Source organism: Pristiophorus japonicus, chromosome 19 (assembly GCF_044704955.1).
Source record: "Pristiophorus japonicus isolate sPriJap1 chromosome 19, sPriJap1.hap1, whole genome shotgun sequence".
Lineage (NCBI taxonomy): Eukaryota > Metazoa > Chordata > Chondrichthyes > Pristiophoridae > Pristiophorus > Pristiophorus japonicus.
The window spans coordinates 31,262,828-31,287,369 of record NC_091995.1 but is presented as its reverse complement, the minus strand read 5'-3'; the positions used below and the strand labels follow the sequence as shown (position 1 = coordinate 31,287,369).

General features: G+C 43.3%; 1 pseudogene; it reads left to right on the top strand.

Annotated features, from left to right (window-relative positions):
• Positions 1-1,578: 1,578 nt before the first annotated feature.
• LOC139230418 (probable G-protein coupled receptor 139) lies at positions 1,579-4,042 on the top strand (annotated as a pseudogene).
• The last annotated feature ends 20,500 nt before the right edge of the window (positions 4,043-24,542 follow it).

The following is a 24,542-nucleotide window of genomic DNA, read 5'->3' as shown; positions in this document are numbered from 1 at the left end:
GGTTAATGTCACTGAATTACTAATCCAGCGACCTGGACTAATGATCTTTGAGAGGTGAGTTCAAATCGCACCATGGCAGCTGGGGAATATAAATTCAGTGAAATAAATAAATCTGTAATATAAAAACATAACATCAGTAATAATTGTAAAAACACATCTGGTTCACTCATGTCCCTTATGGAAGGAAATCTGCCAACCTTACCCAGTCTGACCCGCATGTGACCCCAGACCCACACCAATGTGATTGACACTTACTCTGTCCTCAGTTGCATAAGGCAGCTCATCACCACCTTCTCTACAAAAATAAATGTTAGTCTTGTTGGCGAAGCCCACATCTCCTGAATGAAAAAAAATGACAGATTCACCTTGCAATTATTTTCCTCTTTCCAACTGCAGCAAAATGTCCTGCTGTAAGCGAAAGTGCTTCTTCCAATAACATGGGTACCAGCAGCAGCTTGTGGAGACGCAAAACAGGCAGAATCGCTTTCGCTGCCCATTATACCACAAACCAAATATTCACTGCTGTTGAACTCAAATTAATTTAATACCAGCCAAAGCGATAGCGTCCTATGAGATACCCATTTCCAATTGCACCTCCTTGCATTTACATACCATGTTTAACATAGGAAACCAGTCCAAAACACTTCATAGATGCCTAATGAAACAATAATCGATGCTGGGCCAAGCAGCACGGTATCAGAATAAGTCTGGGCACAAATGTAGGTGTTAGGGATGGTCTTAAAGGGGGTGACGGATAGTGAGGTCGAGCAGTGTAGGGATGGAATTCAATTACGAGTGGCTTAAGTGGCTGTAGATATGGCTGCCCATTGTGATGCGAATGGAGATTGGGTGCACATGGGGTTATAATTGGATTAACAGAGAGTTCGGATGGCATTTTAGGCCTGGAGCAGGTTACAGAAGAAGAAAGATATATAATGAGCTGAGGTTAATGTTGGGTGGATAATATAAATCTGATTAGGAATAACTGGGTGCAATTTTAACATTACACCGTAATGTAAAACATGTGATATCGGCTGGACTACTCCCACTAACCTCCACCGATTTTTGTTCCCTTTTAGGTTAATGGATACGGAGAAGGAGGGACTGGTCTGAGGAATGGCGCAGTCGACAACGCCTGTGTTATGCTTTTTTGTCATCGCGGAATTACTCCCATTGAGTCGGGAGGTGACAATTGCATGGATAAAGGTTTCAGCATCAGATCAGATGAGCAAAGGGTCGGGGGAGGGCAATATTACTGAGGGGAAATTTGACGGTCTACATCCACTACATGAGTCAACCTGGACCAACTGTCTAACCATTGGCAGCTGCTGCGATCTAGATGGAGTGACGTAGCAATAGTCACAGGGGTGTGGATATGTTAAGTGTGAGATTGCAATATGGTTTGCATTCTCTGGGGATCGTAGAGCTCACGTTAATTACTAACTTGTTCATTCGACAGGTACAGCTAATGATCGTTGTTATGTACCTTAACCCTCTCACTGGAGGATTGTCTCCTGTATAAATCAATCTTCTTTCGGTACATTGCCTCGTTTCTGCAGCTCCGGCTTTCAGCAGATCATGGGACCACAGTCTCTTCAGATAGAACATTTCTATCCGATTCTTGTATGTATTGGTGTTCCTGGTAAGTATTTGGTAACCATGACTAATTTTAGAATCCTGTTGTTTTCTCCACATTACAAGGACTACACTCCAACAGTAATTCATTGGCTGTAAAGTGGTTCGAGACGTCCGGAGGCCATGAAATGCACTATACAAATGCAAGTATGTCTATCATAACTGCATCATTACTTTCCCGATGCGTTTTTTTTTCTTTGTAGCTGTAAATGCACCACCACAGGTGAAGTAATAAAGTGTAGGAATAAATAACATGTCCATTAATGAGCTCGTCTGATTTACGTCCCCATTGATATCAACAGAAATGGAAATCGATCCGGTTCTATCTCATTGATTGGGCGGTCAACCCCTACACATTACTACGCAGGTTGCGAGGGTGAAAATGGACCCTGTGACATTTACTTGCCAGACGTGGCTCAGTGGTAGACCTCTCGTACTCCGATTCCAGAAGATCTTGGATTCAGGTCCGACTTCAGTGACTTGAGCTCAGTTTTTAAGCTGACATTTAGATGCAGTAGTGAGAGGGCGCTGCACCGTCACAGATGACACCTTTTACATGAGATGTGAACAAATAATAGGTGTGAGCCTGAAAATTCATCTTGTGCGGTGGCCCAAAATGGCCGCTGTTGGATCGGCCATCCATTATACACAGCACCTGATATTCAGTTGCATTGCAGTTAAGACAGCCTGCCCACGATGCCATGGGCTTACAACCTGGAAAGCTGCATTAGAAATGCACCCATTGAGTATTTCATATTAGCAGATCATGAAGTTCCTCCAAGAAAGTGCCTAATCGAAAGATTTCCACGAGGATCTGCACTTCCTCTTTCGATTAGGCATGTTACAGACTTCTGGACTCAAGATCGAGTTCAACAATTTCAGATCATAACACCTGCGCCTACTTTTTTACATGGCAGATGTCGATGATTCTGCCATTCCCATTTACACCTCTTCTTTACACATCTTTTGTTTCGTTACTTGTCCCATTACAATCTCATTTTGCTTTGCACTATCAGACCTTTTGTCATTTAATCTCTCCTGCCTTGCACCCATATGACGAACATTCCTTTTTGTTATTGTCTCCCCACCCACTTTCCCTGCACCTGCAACTGCATAAAATCTGTTACATATCTAATTTTTGCTGTTCTGAAGAAAAGTCACTGAACTTAAACTTAACTCTGTTCCACAGATGCTGCCTGATCTGCTGAGGATTTTCAGCACTACATATTAACTATTAGCTCTAGTGTTAAATGGGCGACATGAATTGGCTGCCCTTTATATAACACAACTTATATTCCTGTTACATGACTTCCACGGAAAAATAAAATCAGGCGTGGTATTCAGTGAATGACCAATTAAATATCACTATTTTGCACCCATATAAAGTTAAAATTAAACCCCACGCTCCTCCGGTCTCGCGATTCCTAGCCCCTTGAATTCTAATGAGGTTTCCATGTACATCTCTGCTGACTGTTTTGCTAACTGTCCTGATTTTCAATTACTTCCAGCGAACCTGATGACAGTTTTGATTCTTTTCCAAGGAAAGTTTGGTCTTTCCAATGGGATCGCTCGTTATATGATGGCCATGGCTGCAGGAGGCCTAATGGTTCTCTTCTTTAATATTATTGCGAGCCAAATCATTAAGTATAATTTCCCAGATTCATTATTGAATTACACTTACATGTGTCATTTCAGTGCCTTCATGCAAGGGCTTAGCATTCAACTTTCCATCTGGTTAACAATGTTGTTCACCTTTGACCGTTTCATAGCCATTTGTTGCCAGAACTTGAAGTCAACATATTGCACTGAAAGAACAGCCACGGTGGTTACCATAAAGGTGTGTGTGCTTAACATTTTGATCAATGTTCCCATGTTTTTCCGCTATGAGCCCTATCATATTATTAACAACAAACCATGGGGCTGCCGTACCGTAACAGGATGCTTTACTTTACCAGCATGGAAAACTTACCAATGGATTACGAACATCTCAAGCATGTTTCTTCCAATCCCTTTGCTTTTGCTGTTAAATTCTCTTACTGCCAGGCACATCTTATTAGCGAGTATCGCCCGCAGAGCCCTGAAGAGCCACAGCAATGGAGAGATTGGCAGTGATCCCGAGATGAAGAGCCGAAGAACATCCATCATCCTGCTCTTCACTATCTCGGGAAGCTTTATTGTGCTCTCGGCGCTAATTATTGTAATTCACATATGTGTCGGTGTCACAGAGATGCTTACATTCCAAGGTTCAAACACCCTTTAATTGGCTGTTAAAATCACAGTTCTCTTGATGTGCACGACTTCCTGTACAAACATTTGTATTTATGCAATGACCCAGAGGAGATTCAGAGCAGAGATGAGGAATATGTTGAAATATCCGTATACTCTCGTTATTAACTTATTTAAATAATATTTACAGCAGGAAACAAAACAAAGATATTTATCTGGCGTTTCGGTTGCAAATTTATTCAAGCCATTTTTTAATTCTTGGTGCACCACCCATTCTGGATTGCAAAAGTCCACTTGGTTTATGAACTCCTGGAAGAATCCGCATAGCTTGTCAATGCAATATCATCCCCTTCAGAATCTCTGGTTACTTTTTTTCAACAGGTTATTAATATCCACCGACTTTGAATGCTGGAAGACAGGGTGCCGTGCACGAACAGAGGGATTCGCAGTTTGAAATGATTAAGACCTTAAAAGCAGTACCTCAACAGTCACGAGCATAAAAAAAATCAGTGGTACACTGATTTTTACGGTAAGGGGTAGAGAGTATAAAAATAGAGATAAAATGGTGAATTGATATCAAACTTAATGAGATCACAGTGGCAGTACTTTGTGCAGTTTTGTGATTCATACCATAGGAAAGATTGGAGGCAATTAAAAGGGTACAGGGAAAATAGACAATTGTTCAGAAGGAATTGAAAAACTTGGCTTATTTTCAGTCAGAGGAGAATCCATTACAGGATGAATTAATAGTCGTTGAAAATTAAGAAAGCATGGATCAACGTAGAAAGAAAGAAAGATTTGTGGGCCGAGAAGTAGTGGTCATCGATTTTAAGATTTAGGGGGAAAAATCATTATTTCCCCATTTGAGGGCTGTAACTTTTGAAAGCTGGGGTGCTTAGCACCAGGTGCTAATGCTTCCTAGCTTTCAAAAAATTGTCTTTAGCACACTAGGAAGAAGTGGATAACTAAATCAAGTGCTGCCTTTCCTTCTTAGAAAGCTAAAGAACGATGGCAGGATGGAAACTTTAGCAGCACCGCATGCTGGGACTACTAGCGCTCAGTATCCCTTCCCCTCCCTTAAATTAAAGGGCCATTGCTCTAGACTCTGCTATTTAAAAGTCACCTATCTCTACCACAGAGCAGCTACGATCCCATGCGATGAATTCGGCAGTCAAGCACCGTGCCAGGCTTAACAATTGCGGGCAAGAATCCGCAAAGAAAATGGCATCAACAAAGGTAAGTTTTTTTTTAATTAGCTAGGCCACCTCACCTTTAACTATCGCCTGGTAACGGCTGGCCGCTCGATCAATGCCTCATGCAGCTGTGGGCAATTTTGACCGGGTGCTGAATGAACTTCATTACAGGTCGGATTGTGATGCTGTAGAATGCATTGTCCATATTAACGATTGACGCAAAGACTATGTCACATTTAAGAATAGGTTAGATAGGGTACTTGAAGGAAATTGGAATCTAATGACATTGGAATAGTGCGACCACACTACTGCCTGGTTTTAGGACTACTGCCTACGTAAATGTCAAAAACTGATGCAGACTGGTTGGTCCAAACTACCTGTTTCCGTTTTGCAATTTCAAAGTAGTTCATTTTCCCCCCTGATTTTTGATTTGTTTTTCTTATGCGGGCAAGGCTGCGTGCATAACTAATCCCCGGCTGCAATGAGAAGGTGATCGTGTGCCTTCAATTTCATCAGCTTCCCTCTCTCTGCTGGCGCTGCAATGATGGTGTTAGCAAGGGGAATCCACGAAACTGAAACAGCAACCATGATGGAACGTTGATATATATCCCAGCTAGGAAAGTGAGTGAATTGGAAATGATGGTGTTGCCCTTCTCGGTGATAGAAGTTCAAGGAGAGGATGCTACTGTTGAAGTAACCTTGGTGCGTCGCTGCAGTGCATCCTATAGATTGTACATATTGAAGCCAGAGTTTGCCAGTGATGGAGGGTTGCACACCGAGTTCAATGGCATAGACACTTATCAAGCAAACTATTATTCCCTGCACAAGATCTAGATTCTTCAGTGGCCTTTCGCTGATGTAGTGGCTTTGGGGTGGGGCATTGGGGGGGGGGGGTGCGCGGGTGCGGGGGAGCACGGTGGATATGCGCCTCTTGCAGACACCACGGAGTGAATAGTTAGGCAGATAGAGCTATTCAAAATTTTTGCAGTAAGTGTTGTTCTTCTGAGATTTCAGCGAAAGAAATGTGTTGTGACACAGCAAAGAGAACTTCACTCTGCATTTACGCTGTGCTCCAACTGAACATGAAGTGTTCCACATGCAAAAATGTGAAAAATCTTGGCAATACTAAATGGTCAATCATGCCAATTGCATGTTATTCTCTCATTAATAATTATTTGCTTCGCAAAGGTAATGAATGATATGACGTTAGCTTCTGGAGGACCTGCATTGTTGGGTAATTGAGCAATGGGTGCAGTGCTAATTTTGTCTCGTCCCAATTCATATTTCTGCAAAGCGTTTTTGCTCCTTTCGCTGAGGGTGACAATAGTTAACGCTGACACTCTTTGCGACAACCATGACCATTTATCTGGGCCTGAAATTACCTATAAAGTTCAAGGAGAAAGACGGCGGGGAGGACAGTAACGATGCAGACCAAGACACCATGACTCAGACGGCTGTCGAAGGTGGTGTGTTGGGGGGGTGGGGAGGCGACGGGGAGGAGGTATTGGGGGGAGCGAGGGGCGAGAAGAGCGGAATAAAAATGTGGTGGGGAAGGGCCACAGTTTAAAGCCCTTCTGCCATGGAAAACCCGGGGGCAGGAATCAGTACAAAACCCCCCTCGGGCTGTATTTATAATTTACTTTTTGTGTACGTGGAGCACCATGATCTGTAAACACATATGTAGTGCCATGTACAATGCAAGGTGTGTTGCGAAATGTATGTTGAAAAAAAAAATGTAAATGTAAAGTCACCCATTCCGTGTACTGTATAGTGACACATGAAATGTAATTTGTTTGCGTGTACTACAAGGTATCCCGTATTGGAACGAATTGCACTTGAACTGGGAAACAAGGAAATGTAACGAACAGAACTGCCGTCAGCACCCAAATAATAGTGTAAGGGATTGCTGACCGCAGCTAAAGGCATTGAAATGCCTTTGAATCTACTGTACAGATTTTTTTATGAATAAAGTATATCTTAAATAAAAAAAAATGTGGTGGCGAAAGGGGATTTTATAATTAGGGGAATAGATAGTGTCCTCTGCAGCCAAGAACCAGAATCCCAAAGTATGTTTCATACCTGGTGCCAGGGTAAGTGATACCTCATAGCGGCTGGAGAGGATTTTAGAAAGGAGGGCGGCAAATCCCGTTTGTCATGGTCCAAATCGGAACAAATGAAGAAGATAAGAGCAGAGAGGACGTCCTGCTGAGGGAGTATCAGGAGTCAGGAGCTAAGTTAAAAAGCAGGAGCTTGAGGGAAATAAACTCATGATTATTGCCTGCGCCACCTGAATATTGGCATAGAAACATTCAGATCAGGAGCATTAACACGTGCATGTTGGCATGCTGGTTATCACGTGGTTAATGGGAAATTGTGGGAAGGACGGTTCCATTCCATAGGACACTGGCACCCGTACTGGGATAGAAAGGAGCTGTACCAATGGGATGGGCTCCACCTGAACCGGGATGGGATGTATTTCCGAGCAGAAACGATAAACAGCGAGATGGCAAAAGATTTAAACTAGTAAGATGGGGGAGGGATCTACAAAAAATAAAACCAACCTATATATAAACAAAACAGGAAAGGAGTGCACACGAAATAATAAAGTAAGAGAGCACATTGATGGACAGAGAATAAATAGAACAGGATTTTAAAAGGAAGTTGAAAAATAAAATGAGAGGAACTGCTGACAAAAGTGAATTAAGCTTTGTGTACAGAAATGCACTCAGTGTTCGTACAAGGATTACTGAATAATGGCTACAGAAAAATCAAGCCTGGGAATTAAACATTGAAGGATATAAAATATTAGCACAAAATAGAGAAGAGGAAAGGGAGAGATGCAGTTGTACTTATTAGGAATAACATAATGGCATTTCAAAAAAGTGACGCAGCTATCAGCAAGGCAGAAGTAGATCCATGTAGGTAGAGATAAAAGGTAATAGATTATACCTGAGTTACGCGCAAATTGTCACAGGGACAAAAAGATTAGCGGTTTACTTGCGTGCCTCAAATAATGGTGTGGGAGGAATGTGTTTTTCTTCTTGGGGCACTGGCGTCAGTACAGGGGAAAGAGGCAGCTGTTCTGTTGGGATGGGCTCCACATAAAACGGGCTTGGACCAGTGTCTTGATGAACTGAATGACGAGGGCAGTAGACAGGGCTGTAACGTAATGAATGGGTGGAGTGGGGTTGGAGGATAGAGGAAAGAGTACATTTAAAAGCAGCAAGAAAAATATCAAGTCTCTCGAGAAGAGTATTGTTTTGGGTAAAAATAAGCAGAGTGGATCAGGAAGGTACCGAGAGAGAGAGAGAGAGAGTAACAAATGTAATAAGGCACTAGTGACTATGGTAACATTAAGGAAAAATAGAAAAAAGCCATAGCTATCGGAAAATCTGAAGCATTCGCAATAAAATTGATGAATTAATAGTGGAGATAGAAATTAATAGGTTTGATCTAAAAGCCATTATGGAGATGTGGTTTCAAAGAGGCGATGGCTGAGAACTAAATATTCGATACTCAACTTTTAGAAGAGATAGGAAAAATGGAAAAGGAGGAGGGGTAGCCCTGTTAATAAACGATGGCATAAGCATCGTAGAGATAAAGGATCTTAGATCCGATAATCAATAAGCAGAATCAGGTTAGGTTCAGCTAAGAAAGATCAAGGGTCACAAGACATTGGTGTGAGTTGTTTATAGCCCCCAAACAGGAGTTGTAATTTAAGGCACAATCAGGAAATTAGCAATGCACTTAATAAGGGTAATACAGTAATCACGGGGGGACTTTAATCGACATATAAATTGGGCAAACCAAATTTGCAGTAATAGTGTAGAGTACGAATTCATGGAATGTATATACGATATTTTCTAGATCAGGACGTGAAGGAACCAACGAGGGAACAGATATTGTAGAGCTAGTATTGTACAATGAGAAAAAAATAATGAATAATATTGTAGTAAAGGGGCATTTAGGGAAGAGAGAACATAATATGATAACATTCTATATTGATTTTGAAAATTATTTAGTTCAATCCGAAACTAGGGTCTTAATTCTACACAAAGTAAACTACATAGGTATGAGGGGCGTGTTCGTAAGGTTGATTGGAAAGTTACATTAAAAGGTACGATGGTATACAAGCAATGGATAGCATTCAAAGAATTAATACATAATTTGCAACAAATATATATTCCTGGAAGGCACAACAACATCAAAGGAAAAGTGGTTGAGCCGTGGCTAACAAGCAAACTTCAAGATAGCGTTGGAGCAAAGGTAGATCTTATTATATTGCCCAAACGAGCAGAACGTCTGAAAATTGCGAGGATTTTCGAAGTCAGCAAAGAAGGATCAAGAAACTGATACAGAAATGGCAAATAGAATATGAGAGCGAACGAGCTAGAGAAATAAAAACAGAATGTAAAAGTTTCTATAAATATGTTAAGAGAAGTTTAGCAAAAGTAAATGTGGTTACCTTACAAGCTGAGACAGGATAAGCCATAATGGGAGTAAAGAAATGGCAGAGAATATAAACAAATATTTTGTTTCTGTCTTCACAAAAGAAGGCGCAAAAATCTTGCCGGAAATAGAGGAGAACGAAGGACATAGCGAGAATGAGGAACTGAACTATATTAGTATCAGTAAAACAATGGTGATGGATACATTATTGGCTTGCTAAACACTAATGGTACACTATGGATGAATAAAGCCATAAGGGAACAATTGAGGGTTAGGGAAGGGGCACACATTAAATATATGGACAGTGTGGTGTGGGGGGCGGGGGAGAGGGGAGCATGATAACGAAGAATATGAAGGATATCGAAGAGACATCCAAAAATAAATGAGGCAACGAGGAACTGGACATTAAATTATCAAGGAACACAAAACAAAATAGTAAAATATTTTACAGGCACATGATTAATAAGCAAAATGTTCCAATGGGAATAGGGCAACTAACGGATGGGGAGCATAATACGGCAGGCAGCAATAGAGAGATGGCAGATGTATTAAATAATTACTTTGCTGCGGTATTTAACAGGGAGATGGTACAGGTGGAGAACACATTTGGATGATGAGATTCGTAATGAGTTAACTCCATGTAAAATGAAACGATGAGATATACTAAATAAACTAATGAAACTCAAAGGGCTATTACCCAAGGTCCAGACGGATTATATCTGCGCATTTGAAAATAATCTATAGCTGAAGCATTGTTACATATATTTAGCCATTCTTTAGCAAAAGGTATAGTGCCACAGGACTGGTGGATAGCTATCTTTTTACGTATATTTAAGAAGGGAGACAGAACATGTCCACGGAAATATAGACCAATCAGCTCAACATCGTTGGTAGGAAAAATAATGGAATCCCTACTAAAGGAGAATATAGATGAACATCTAGTACTGAAAAATATGACAATAAATATTCAGCATGGATTTCAAACAAGGAAGTCTTGCTTGACGAAACTAATGAATGTTATGAGGATGTAACCGAGAGAGTAGACAAGGTTAATGAAGTAGAGGTAAATTATCTAGATTTTCAAAATGCCTTCGATAAGGTACCACGTAAAAGACTATTTAATGTCAGGGAATGTGGAGTCAGGGGATCAGTAGCAGAAAGGTTAGCTGGCTGGCATCCAGACAGAAAGCAAGGAGTAAGCTTCAAGCGTAGCTGTTCAAAGTGGCAAAAGGTGGAGTGCGGTATTCCACTAGGACCAGTGCTGGGACAACTGTTCTTCAGAATTTATATTACCATTTAGATTTAGGAATCAAAAACACAATTTCTAAATTCGTGGATGACTTCAAATTAGTGGATAGTTAATACTGAGGACTGCAACAAATTATAAGACAAGATCAATAAACTGGAAAATGAAATTCAACACAGATAAGTGTGAGGTCTTATAATTTGTTACGACAAATAGGGAGGAAAATGACTTTGAAAAGATGAATCTAAATGGGGTAGTGGAGAAATGTGATCAAGGTGTATAAATAAACAAATCATTAAAATTATCGACATAGGTTAGCAAGGCCATAAAAAGCATGGCAAGCACCGGGATTTATTTCTATTGAACAGAAAATAAAAAAAGAAAAATCACGTGCATTTATATAATGCCTTTCACAAAAGTTGGACAACTCAAAGCGCATTATAGCCAATGAAGGACTTTTGATGTGTAGTCGCTGAGGTAATGTGGGAAACGTGGCAGCTAAATTGCGCACCTCAAGCTCCCACACACAGTAATGTAAGAATGACCAGATAATCTGTTTTTGTTAAGTTTAAGGAATAAAATTGAAAAGTAGTGAAGTAATGCTAAACTTGTATCAAACCTTTGGTTAGACCACACTTTGAGTATTGTTTGCAATTCTGGTTGCCTTATTATAAAAAAATATAGAGCCACTGGAGTGGGTACAGAGAAGACTTACAAGGATGATACCAAAAAGGAGAGGGTACGCCCGTCAGGAAAGCAAGAACAGGCTGGCTCTCTTTTCTCTTGAAAAGCGAAGGCTGATCAGTGACCAAATAGCGGTCTTTAAAATCTTGCAAAGTTTTGAGAGAGATGTTTGGATACAGAATTTTAGTACTTGTTGGGAAGATCAAAACTAGAGGCCATCATTATAAGATAGTCAGCAAGGAATCCAGTAAAGAAACTTCTTTGCCCAGCGACTGGCGAGAATGTTGAACTCGCTACCACAGGGTGTGGTTGAAGTGAATAATATAGTTGCATTTAAGGGGTAGTTGGATTAACATACGAGGAAGTAGGGAATAGAGGGTTATGCTGATAGGGCTAGAAGAGGAAATACAGATCGAGGCTCGAGTAAAACATGAGCACTGGCATGGACTGTTTGGGCGGAATGGCCTGCTTCTGTGCCGTATATCCCATGTAATCCGATGTAAGTTCACCTGTAATGGATATTTCTTCCCGTCACTGTTTTCTCTTCCTAAGAAATGTGCTCCATTTGAGTGGGTGAAGGTCATGGGTAAATGAATGGTTGCTCCTTGGTCACATCAAAATAACATTTTCCATGTCATAGAAGTCCAGAAAGAAGCAATTGCCATTGCTTGCTTCATTGCTTCCTTGAAGCTATTCATTGCAACATGGAACTAAAGTACCAGTAACATCAGCAAAGTAATGGAGAACAGAGCAGTACAGAAGCTGTGCTCGGTGGGCCTGTGCCAAATGAACATAGGAACATTGGAACAGGAGGAGGCCATTTCGCCCTTCGAATCAGTTGCATCATTTAATTAGATCATGGCGGAAATGTGTCGTAACTCCATCTACCGTCTTGCTTCCTATCTTCATTCCTTACCTAACAAAAATCTAGCAATCACAGGTTTTGAATATTCAACAGATTTATCCTCAACAGCTTTCTGAGGGATTGAGTTCCAGATTTGCACTGCCTTTTATGCAAGAGCCGTTTCCTGACATCACCTCTAAATGGTCTAGCTCTAATTTTATGGTTATGCCCCCCTTGTCCCGGAATCCCTCCACCAGAAGAAATAATTTCTCTCTATGCTATCAAACCCTTTAATCGTCTTAAACACAACTATTAATCTTCTATATTGAAGCCTAGTTTAGGCAACCTCTCCTGATGATTTAACCATTTTAACACCAGTATATCATGCTGGTCAATCTGGTGAGAAAATATCGTGAAACATTAGCTCCGTTGTCTCTATGAAGCATCAAATGTTAGATATTGAATGGGTTAAATGCAGGATTAAAATACGAGTACAACAATTGCTACATAAACCATTTGAGCAATAAAATGCACAGAAACCTGATAAAAATAGACAATTGAAATTAAGATCCTGCTTAATCTGTGGAGACCTTCCTCGCTCAATGAATGGTAAATTAAGTAGCTAGTCTGGTACTGATCCAGTGTGTACAAATACACCGTTCTAATTGTCTACAGTGCTGAGCTAGTTTAACTGAGATCATTAGCAATTGTCCGCTGTCATATACCCCAGCAGCATTGGACTCAGCAAAGGAAATCACTTATATTTATCTTTTATCAGTGAATCCTGCTGAAAAGTGCTTGATGTTTGGTGGTTGAACGGCAATCACTAGATTGTGATGTTTTTTATGTTAGGGTGGATGCCTTAACTGAGGTATTGGATCTCTTCGCAGTCTCACATGAGAGTACCCTAGCATGAGGCAATGTCATTATAGGGAAACACAACTTCAAGTAGATCATCAAATGAAGCCATATGGGTTGAATTGAAAAACTAAAGGGAATGTACCATAGACCCCCAAACAGTCAGAGAGGGATAGAAGAGCAAATATTTAAGCAAATTTGTGAGAACTGCAAAAACAATGGGGCAGTGAAAGCAGGTGATTTCAACCAGCCGAATAATAACTGGGATAAAATTAGTGTAAAGAGTATAGAGGGTGCGGAATTCCGAATATGCATCGAGGAGCACTTTTTTTTAGCCAGTATGTAGCAAGCCCAACAAGGGAGGGCCAGTTCTGGACTTAGTTTACGGAATGAAGCTGGGCAGGTGGAAGGGGTATCAGTGGGAGAACATTTGCCAGTTATCATAATTCAGCTAGATTTAGGATAGTTATGGAAAAGCATAAAGATAGACCAGTAATAATCGTTCTCAATTGGGAAAAAAGCCAATTTTGCTTGGCTGAGATGTGATTTAGCCAAAGTGGACTGGCAAAAGCTACTTGAAAGTAAATTAATGTCAGGGCAGTGGGAGGCATTCACGGAGGAGATTCGAAGGATTCAGAGCAAGTATGTTCCCTTAAAGAAAAAGTACTAACAAATCTAGAGCCCCACTGGATGTCAAGCGACATACAGGGTAGGATAAATAAATGATTATATCTCAACGATTTTGATTTGAATATAAGGAGTATGATTAAGAAGTTTGCAGACGACACTAAAATTGGCTGTATGGTTGATAATGAAGAGGAAAGTCATGGGCTGCAGGCGGATATCAACATACTGGCCAGGTGGGCAGACAGGTGGTAAATGGAATTTAATCAGAGAAGTGTGTGCTGATGCACTTTTGGCAGGGCTAATAAGGAAAGAGTATACACATTAGGCGGTAGGCCACTTAATAGTGCAGATGAAAAAAGGACCTTGGAGTGCTTCTCCACAGATCCCTGAAAGTTACAGGCCAGGTAGATAAGGTGGTTAACAAGGCATACGAAATGCTTTCCTTTTTTTTGCCGAGGCATAGAATATACGAGTAGGGAGGATAGGCTTAAATTGTATAAAACTTTGGTTAGGCCACAGCTGGTGTAATGCATGCAGTTCTGGTCGCTGTATTATAGGAAGGACGTGATTGCACTAGAGAGGGTGCAGAGGAGATTTACAAGGATCTTGCCAGGAATGGAGAATCATGGTTATGAGGACAGATTGGAAAGGGTGGGTTTGTTCTCATTGGAACAGAGGAGCAGGAGAGGAGACCTCATTGAGGTATAAAAAATGTTGAGGGGCCTGGACATAATGGATATTAGGGGCCTATTTCCATTGATGTAGGAGTCTATAACGAGGGAAAATAGCTTTAAGCTGGTTGGTAGAAGCTTTAGAGGGGATTTGAGGTGGAGGGCGTTTTTTTTATGCAGAGGGTTGTGGGGATCTGGAATTCGTTGCCTGGAAGAGTGGTGGATGCAGAAACCCTTACTACTTTTAAGAGATGGTTGGATGGGCACTGAGGGTTTCGGACCGAGAGCTAGTAATTGTGATTAGATTGGATGACATCTTGATGGACGGCGCAGATAGAATGATAAGTTCTGCAGGGAATAGAATACGGCCATGTTGATCGCCTGGGCTAGTTTCGATCACCTGGATGAGTTACAGAGGAATTTACCCAGGTCTTTTCTCTCTAAATTGGCCGGGGTTTTTATCTGTTTTCTGCCTCTCCCAGGAGATCACATGGCTCTGGTTGGGGTGGAGTGTAGAATGTTTGAGTATAAGGCGTTTCGCATTTGTGTGTGGTGAACTGGTTGGGCTGGGTCCTCTTTGCCTTTCCATCATTTTTCATAGGTTTATATGTAATCTTTAGGGCTGCTGACCACAAGCCGTGCAGCTCTTTGTCGGCTGACGTGGACACGGTGGACCGATATGGCCTCCTTCTGTGCTGTAAATTTCCTTGTTTCTATGATTCTACATAGAATAAAACAGCAGGGAGGTTTGGCTTGAATTGTATAAAATACTAGTTAGGACACAGCTGGGGTACTGCTTGCAATTCTGCTCACCACATTACAGGAAAGTTGTGATTGCACCAGAGAGGGTACAGAGGAGGTTTACGAGAATGTTGCCTGGACTGGAAATATTTGCTATGAAGTACGATGGGATAGGCTGAGTTTGTTTCCTTTGGAACAGAGGAGGCTGAGGGGAGACCTTATTGAGGTGTATATATTTATGAGGGGCCAAGATAGAGTGGATAAAAAGGACCTACTTCCCTTAGCAGATGGGTCAACAACCAGGAGACATAGAGTGTAAATAATTGGTAGGAGGTTTAGAGAGGATTTGAGGGGAAATGTCTTCAACCAGAATGTGGTCGTGTTTGGAACTAACTGACTGAAACGGTTGTAGAGGCATAAACGCTCACCATGCTTAAAGAATACTTGGATGTGCTTTTGAAGTGCCATAACTTACAGGGCTAGGAAACAATAGTGGGAAAGTGAGATTACTCTGTTTAGCTCTTTTCCTGCCAGCACAGACACGATGGGCCTCAATGGCCTCCTTCTATGCCGTGAATTTCTATGATTCTATGGCTGATCTGTACCTAAGCTCCATCTACCGGCCTTGGTTCCTTATCCTTTCCTTCAGCTCTTAATGCAATTGCTTGTGGTACATATGTCATGCTTCACGATTCAGTAGCACTTTTGTAACGTTGGTTACATCTCGATGGAACACTTACAGTTTAACAGTAGTTGTATGCTGCTATGACTTTGAAGTAATAACAATAAAATGTATATTATTCAGTCCCCTGTGACCAAAAGAGGAGATTCGCAGTAGTAGGTTAAGAACCTTGCTCTGCTAAATCTGTCATGATCCCAGGCCAATGAAACCAATCGGTATTCTATGGCAATGCTCCAACAGTAACAACTTGGGCTTGAAATTCGGCTCGGTAGCACCTGATTGTTCGGTAGATGCAATCTTGTTGAGGGTAGTAAGGTCGGCGTTCGGTGCAAGAGCAAGTAGTATGTAGAGTGGGAAGCTGGTGATATCAATCAGCTGCTTTGATGCCAGCGCTGCCATTTTGGTCAACAATTAACTCAAACCTTACGTTCCCTCTGTTACTGACCATCACAGCTTTCTCTTGGCCACAATGCTGAAACAAATGGTACCAAAAAAGAAAAATTCCAACCAAACTTTATACAGCAATCCAACCAATAGTACATGCCAAAGTCAATTAATCACCCAGTTGCATTCCCTTAGTGTGTTTCTTCAGTGTACACTTTTCTGCGCTAATGATTCATCAGTGAGTTCCCCCAGTGGCTGTAGAATGGCTGGTGGACGGCTGCTGACCTCAATGTTGGGGTACTGCAGAGGGCCTTGCAGGATGACCTCGAGCATCTCCGGTCATAGAAGGCCCTGGATGCGTAACAGTCTAGGCTAGCTGGCTGACAGGAAACAGCAATGGTACTGGCGAGTGGCAGTGGTGAGAGGATGAATGCGGTCGTTCTGAGGCACGGGGCCACTGCCAGTGCCACGAGGCGGCACCTCAGTATTCAGGGCCATTTGGTGGAGGACAGGTTGCTGAACTGCCGTGTCATCCTCCAAGCCGCTTTCCACACTGATAAACGCAGCCCCGATTGGCAGCGGTCTGAGCTTGTGTAGCAGCAAGCTGGTCCTGCATGAGAGCAGTCTGAGCTGAAATGGCTGAAGTCTGAGGTTCCTCTGCAGCACTTAGACATTGTGTGGCTTCTGCTTGTTCTATATTGGAAACTGATACGTCAGCCCTCAGACTCTGCATTATAGTTGCGTGAACAAGTAGGCTAATGGAGTTGACCATCACGCCCATGCTGGAAATTATGGGTTCCAAGCTCTGAGCAAAGCCTCTTGCAAGTTTGGTGCCTGACTCCATCATGCTCCTTGACATTGCACTCAGGATTTCTGGCAGGTGTGCCAATGCACCACGTATTTCAGCACCCAACATATTCTGCACCTGAGTCTTCTGCAGCAGAACTCGTGTGCAACCTCCCTTTACGTGGAGCTTTCCCCTGCTCTACACTTTCCGCCTCACCTGGCACAGCCCACTCGTGTTCGGTGACTCACCACGTGCAGATTCCACCACTAATGTCCCGTCTAAACTCCACATCATGCCAGTATCGGAGCAGCTGGCTGGGCGTATCAGATCGAATGAAAGTGTCCCTTCTTCATCATTACTCTCCTCTCCCTCGTCTTCTTGCACCATTGGCTAGTCAGGTTGTGATGTCTTGGGTCTCCGAAATGTGAAAAGCTAAAGGTTAGGGTTGTGGTGAGTGGTGGGGGCAAAAGCAACAGGTGCATGCTTACAGCATGTGCAGCTTGTAAAGCAGAGCAGATTATGAGATGAAGCGGAAGTGGGATGTGGTTCAAAAGATTACAAATGAGGATACCCGCATTTTTTATTGTTTCAGCCCCGCTGCTGCTCACGGACTCAGCCATGCACCTTCCTAGAAGAGCCAGCACCATCTCCCACGTGGGACTGAGGTTATGCAGCCTCACCTATCCCCAGCCGCTTTGTTTCTGCTGGCGACGGATGTGAGCCACCTTTTCTTGCGAGAGGAAAGGAAGTGGGTTAGTGTGTGTGTAGTGCAATGTGTTTGGGTGATATGGCTGTCATGGTTGAATAGCTGACAGTTCATGCATGCAGTGAGGTATGGGCGTGAGGCGTGCGGCAGTAGTATATGTATGAGGATGAGGTGAAGCTATGAATGTGAGCTACGAGTTATATTTGATACAGCGAACGATGGGAGTGTTGTACACTGAGCAGCTGCCGGTGGTGGGATATGACATTCAACGATGAATGCTTGACATTGCCCACTCATGTGAGGTCATTAAACTTCTTCCTGCACTGCGTCCTGGTCCTCGAAACGAATGATCTCCCGTTCACCGCAGAGACGCTCTGCTCCCATAGGGCTCAATATTCATCTTTGCCAATTTTTTTGCCGCCCAGTCGGCTGAATGGCAGATTTTTTCGTGCCCGATTGCGAAGTAAAAAAAATTGCGCTGCGGTACCCGAAATTAAGTCTGGGGGTGGAGCTTCAAGTGTGCGCCAAAATGTCTCTGTTTTTCCCGGTGCATGCTCAATCACTTTTTCCAAGTGGCAGGTATGCCCGCGCATCCACAGTACACTTCCAGGTCTGGATCAAGAGCTTGTGAGAACCAATCGGATCAGAGCTAGGTCTGGACATTTAAATGTTCGCTACTAAAAGTTGATCCAAGGGAAGGGGAAGCAGAAGGGGAAGGAGAAGGGGGGAAGGGACAAGAGATTTCTAGCAGATGAGATTGAGCCCCTGGTAGACATAATTGAGAGGAGATAGGATGTGCTTGAGTACAAAATAAATTGAAACCATCTTTACAAGCAAAACTTTGGTTCCATGTTGCAGAAGTTTTTAATGCAGTGACGATGACCCCGAGAAGCGGCATGCTGTTCGAAAAGAAGAGCAGGACCTTGGCCAAGCAGTTACTGTAAGTAATATTTTTATTTTTGCATTGTAATTACATTTGTAAATATGACTACAGTTTATGTGTGTATGTGTGTGTGTGTGTGTGTGTGTGTGCGGCAACCACAGCCGAAGGACCCTCTCTTCAAACGTTAATTTTTCATTTTGTAGAGGAAGGCGTCACAGATCAACCAAGAAAGGTCAAAAACTGGAAGAGGTGCGCCAAGTAGGCTGCAGTTAATAGCCGAGGAACACAGGATCACTGATATGATTAAATCTCGCAAGAGAAGATCAACCACCACTGTGGACCCTCGGCCGAGGTTAGTGAGAGAGAATAAGCCCTGCAAATTGCATAGTCTGGGTTGGATAAAAGTTAAGTTCTGCGTGGGCTGGCTAGACTTCGGCTTATGAGATGTTTTCTGTCAGCTACGCTTCGATTTGTCCAACATGCTATCATCGTGGTCTTTGAAAACAGCCTGCGTTGTGCGACCCATGTACTCATGCCCCCTCTGTCCCCTCCCGTGCTGATAACCAAACATCTGCTCTGTTAAGTTTTGCAGATGTTGTGCATCAGGAAGCGACAGAAGCTGAAGCTGAAGTAGAAGCAAAGCATGATCAGGAAGCCATCAGTCCAAATATTTTTCATCAAGTTCAGGACGAGGATGAGCTGGAGAATGAAGGGCAACAGGAAAACCCCAATACAGAGATGTTTACATTGGAATTGGAGCTGGTGAAACCTCCGAGTGTGCCAAGCCCTTTCCTGAGTGATACAACTGAAGCGACATTTTATGGTGTATGGTCTAAGGCTGTGGGTCCCAGTGTTGCAGTAAGCCACACCTGGGAGATTGCCGAAGAGGGTGGGAAGGAGAGCTCAATCTGAAATGCAGGATGCAGGGAAGATGGGAAAGCTGATGGGAATGATTGGGAAGAGCATTAAGCTAAGAAATTGCTCCTGGACACTATGAGTTTGGCGAGGGGAGAATTAGTGGGACTGTCAGTAGAAGTAGCAAAACTCTCTGGATGAATGGGAGCACTGTCGGGACAGATTATAGTGGGAATATGTGAGGCAGCTGTTGCACTGTTGGGAGAGTTGAGGGAGGGGATGTCGGCGATTAAGAACAGAATGTCAGAGATTATGGAGAAAATGTCGCAGATTAAGGAGGGAATGTCGGTGGTAGCTGCTGCAATAAGTGGACACAACCAGGCTGCCATTGCCCAATAGCAATTGGCAGCATCAATTGCTGCCACTCACATTCCAATGCCTACAACCACGTCAGGTAGTGTGCTGCGGGTAGATCTACAGGCTGAAGAAGAGTGCGAAGAGGAACCCAAAGCTTTCCACAATGCTGTCTGCTAGGTCAACCATGACCAACCCCACTAATAACAAATGCACCTTCGCGCAGAAAACAGAAAAAAACCTTGGGGTCGGGGGAAGGACGCAGAAATCTGTGATAAGTGGAAGAGGCAAAAACAGGGGCAAGAGGGATGCACAGCGCTAAGGTATTCGCATAAGGCGGAGGACAGGTGGCTGCAGTTGGAGTTTGTTTGTTGCTGCTACTTATTGTATTCTTCATTGAAAATTTTATAGTTGATAAAATTTTTTATATTAAAGTTCAGTACAACTGTACTAATGTTTAATAAACCTAATTATTCTTAAAATTTAACCAGAATCCTATATATTATTTTTTGAATTAAAGCCACATTAATCAACACAACTTTACATACATGTTATGTACCTTATTTTTTCACACAAACAGGTGCAAAGACTCAAAACTGTCGGGCCGTTTAGCATTCAGGCAGCAAAGCAGTCATGGTTTAGCCATGGACGCAAGTCTCGAGCTACTGCTATAGGTGCACGAGGCCACCTCCTCCTCCGTCGTCCGGTGGTTTGAGCTTGTGGCATGGATTCGTCCTCCTCCTCCATCTGCCGGTCCTTTTCCTCCTTCTACTCCTCTTTCTCCTCATTGTCAGCAGCCTTCTCCTCTTCCCCCTTTCTTCCCTCAATAACTGTCTCCTCATGATGGCTAAGTTGTGCAGCATGCAGCAGACGACAGTTACCTGACCGATGTGGTGAGGGGCGAATTGCAGGTAGCCTCGAGAGTGGTCCAGGCAACGCAAACGCTGCTCAGTATGCCAATTGTCCACTCAATGATGCTCTATGTCGTTATGTGCGACATGTTGTACCGACACTCTGGCTCAGTATTGCGTGGAGGGGTCATAAGCCAGATGGCGAGCCCATAGTTTTTGTCCCCGAACAACCACCCGTGCCCTTCTGGCAGTTCCTTTAACAACACAGATATAGTGCTCTCACGTAAAATGAAAGCCTGGATTCTGGCATCCACTGCCATGATCTGATGCATATCGTTGCAGATGAGCTGAATATTCAGGGAATCGAACCCTTTCCTGTTGCGATAAATCTCGGAGTTATCCAAAGGTGCTCGCAAGGCGAGGTGTGTACAGTAGGTCACAGCCTGTACCTTGGGGAAGCCAGCAATTCTGGAGCGTCCCACAACCCTGTCTTGCATTGCCTGCGTGGTCAGAGGGAAATTGATGAACTGGTCCCTTTTGGCATACAGTGCAGCAGTCTCCTGTCGAATGCAGCAATATGTGGCATGCTGCGAGATGCAGCATATGTCCCCAGCTGTCGTTTGAAATGAGCCAGGATCATAGAAGACAAGTGCTGCAGTGACCTTCACTTCCACAGGTATGGCAGTCCTCCTGCCACTTCTTGGCTGCATGTATTAGCTGGCAGATCTCTGTGATGAGCAACTTTTTAAATTGCAGCCTGCGAATGCAGTCTGCCTCACTCAGTTGTAGCGATGAGCGCCTCTCCCTGGAGATTCGATCAGGGTTTGGCATCCTCAGCATCAATCCCGCAGCTATCTGGTTTCTCCGATGTTGGTGTTGTATTATCCATCGCCTCTACATGGCATGCATGCAAAACGACCTTATGAAATGAGGCATAGTCAAAAATGCATGCATAATTATTATTGTTTTTATGGTTATTACTGTTATTGAGACAGTACTTACTGAAGCCCTCACAATTTGCTGGATGGCGCCATAGTAGAACCGATCACACCCTGGTCTGTGATTGCAGAACCCTAGGCTCTGTCGCTGTGGAGACATGATGCACAGTGATTTATGGCACCTTACTTATAACTTTGGCGAGGTGAAATCTGTATGTTTGCTGCTGTGCATAAAACTGTCGTGCCATTTTCGATGCTCACCGGGCTCGAGGCACAGGTTGGAAAGGCTGCTGGCAGGATCACTCACTTGGCCAGCCAGAAATGCAGGAAATCTGCGCCCTCCTTTAAAAAATCGGTGTTGGCGAAAATCTCTTGAATGCCAAATAAAGTTCAAAAACGGAACAGAAATCAGTATTCACCCAGAGCTGCGCCAAAAAATCTGGCATACAAAATATCCGGTGTTGAGAGTTGCTGGAGACATATAAACTTTGAGGAAAGTTGAAAATTCACAATTGCTCCTAAAAATCAGTGAATGCCAAGAAACGGCGCCCAATGGCAGTGAAAATTGAGCCCATAGAACTTTACACTGTTACTTGGAGTACGTCTTGGTCCCCTGTGGAAACAACACTTCGTTCCTGGAGTTGACCTGCTGTACCAGTGCTGCATCAGAGAAACCTAGGAACGAGCTCTCACGCCTGCTGCAATAATACTTTTTTTTCTCTTCCTCTCACTCTCTTCCTGAACCAGTTCAATGAGCTGCTGTAGGAAAGATGCACCTACCTTTTAATAAGTGCTGACTTCCTTTCAGTACCGCAGTCTTGCTTTAAGTTGTGCTCGCCTCGCAAGTACTTGGCACCCCTGATGAGCATTCAGCCACTAAGCAGCTCGTTCAGCGATGGGCTGAAAACCGCAATCATGTTGAATAGCGGTCAGCATGAAGCTCATGTGCTGTCTACATTCCTTTGAATGGGCACTGTGTTGATGGCACATGGTGCTACGCGATCCCTACGCCCGTTTTGGAGGGATAATTAATTTCTCGGCCCTTATCTTCTCCAGAGTATGTGCTTTAACTTAAAGAACAGTATGAGAAGTGATTAAACAAAGGCCTAGAAATCCGTGACTACCACAAAAGCTGCTGGTGCCTTCGCAGCCGGGTGTTAAGAGTCACCAAAAATGCTGGCGCTGGCAGGGCCGGGAAATTGGCACTGGGGCTAATTAACTTTACCCCAGCGCTTAACTCACCTTTTGGTGGCATTGTTCCCGGCAGTGGACTCCCATATAGCGTGGCCACAGGGTCAGTACAGCTAGAGCACCATCTCTGAAAGTTGCGCTTTCATTTCACAAAGCATTGTCGGCTTCTTAAAGGGGCAATGCCTTCTGAAATAATATAAAATTAAACTGACATAAAAACATCCAGTTTTTCGCTCTTACAGCGTAACTACTGTATGAAGAAATGCACGTTGAAAATAATTCCCAAAAAGGAGTCTTCAGCTCTTACAGCTGAATTTACTTCTGCACATAAAAAACTGGGTAAATTGATTCAGCACTAACACAACTGGCTCAGCAAGCTAAGGAAGGGACTCATGGTCTATGGGACAGAACACTCGAGCTTGATGCAGGAATTCAACACTAAAAAAGTGATCCTGTACACTCAGCTGTCAGCAGGCACTCCAGAAAGAAGAATGTGTGACCATGTTGCCAAGGCCCTCACTGCTAGCATTGTCACACTTACCACCTGGCATCAGTGCCCAAAGACATTTCATAACCTGAAACCATTGCTCAATTTCATCGAATGCATCTTCAAAATCCATCACCTACCAACTACACCACCAGCTTCACACACTTGTAAATGCAAGACTCCCTTGCAATCACTCACCTAGAAACAATCTTTACTAATCACGAAGTGCAGCTCCCATTCTTAGCCACACATAGCCCCTTGCAGGAGGCGGTGCTGGCCAGTGTTGGCAGGGTCATAGCTGACACCTTGGCCAGCGGCAGGGCTGAATGGATAAAAGATGAGGGTACCCTCCTACATTTCCCTCCTTCTCACATGCGTAGCTTGCTTAACCGCCCTCCCGTCACCACAATTCCAAACTTTGAGCCTTCCTCATTTCATACACGCATAAAATGCAGCCTGGCAAGCCAGTGGTTGACCAAGAAGAGGATGAGGATGAAGAAGAAGAAGAAGAAGAAGAAGAAGAAGAAGAAGAAGAAGAAGAAGAAGAAGAAGAAGAAGAAGAAGAAGAAGAAGAAGAAGAAGAAGAAGAAGTAGAAGAAGAAGAAGAAGAAGAATAAACATAAAAACATATACATTTACAGAAGGAGGCCATTTCGGCCCATCGTGTCCGTGCTGGCTCACAAAGAGGCGCCTGGCCATTGGTCAGCTGCCCTAAAGGTTACATATCAATCTATGAACAATGACAGAAAGGCAAAGAGCACCCAGCCCAAACAATCCGCCTCACACAACTGCGACACCCCTTATACTGAAAACAACTACACTCTATCACAACCGGATCTCCTGGGAGAGGCAAAAACTAGATAAAAACCCAAGCCAATTAAGAGAGAAATAATCTTGGCAAATTCCTCTCCAACCCATCCAGGCAATTGACACTAGTCCAGCAGATCACCCTGGCCGTAATCAATTCCTTGCAGTACTTACTATTAGATCTGCGCCGTCCAATAAAAGATCATCCAGTCTAATCCCAATTACCAGCTCCAGGTCCTTGCAGGTTACTGCACTTTAAGTGTCCATTCAAACAACTTTTAAAAGTGGTGAGGGTTTCTCCAAACACCACTCTTCCAGGCAGCGAGTTCTAGATCCCCACAAGCCTCTGCGTAAAGAAGCCCCCCCCTTCAAATCACCTCTAAATCTTCCACTAACCACCTTAAAACAAAGTCCCCTTGCAATAGTCCCCTCCACCAATGGAA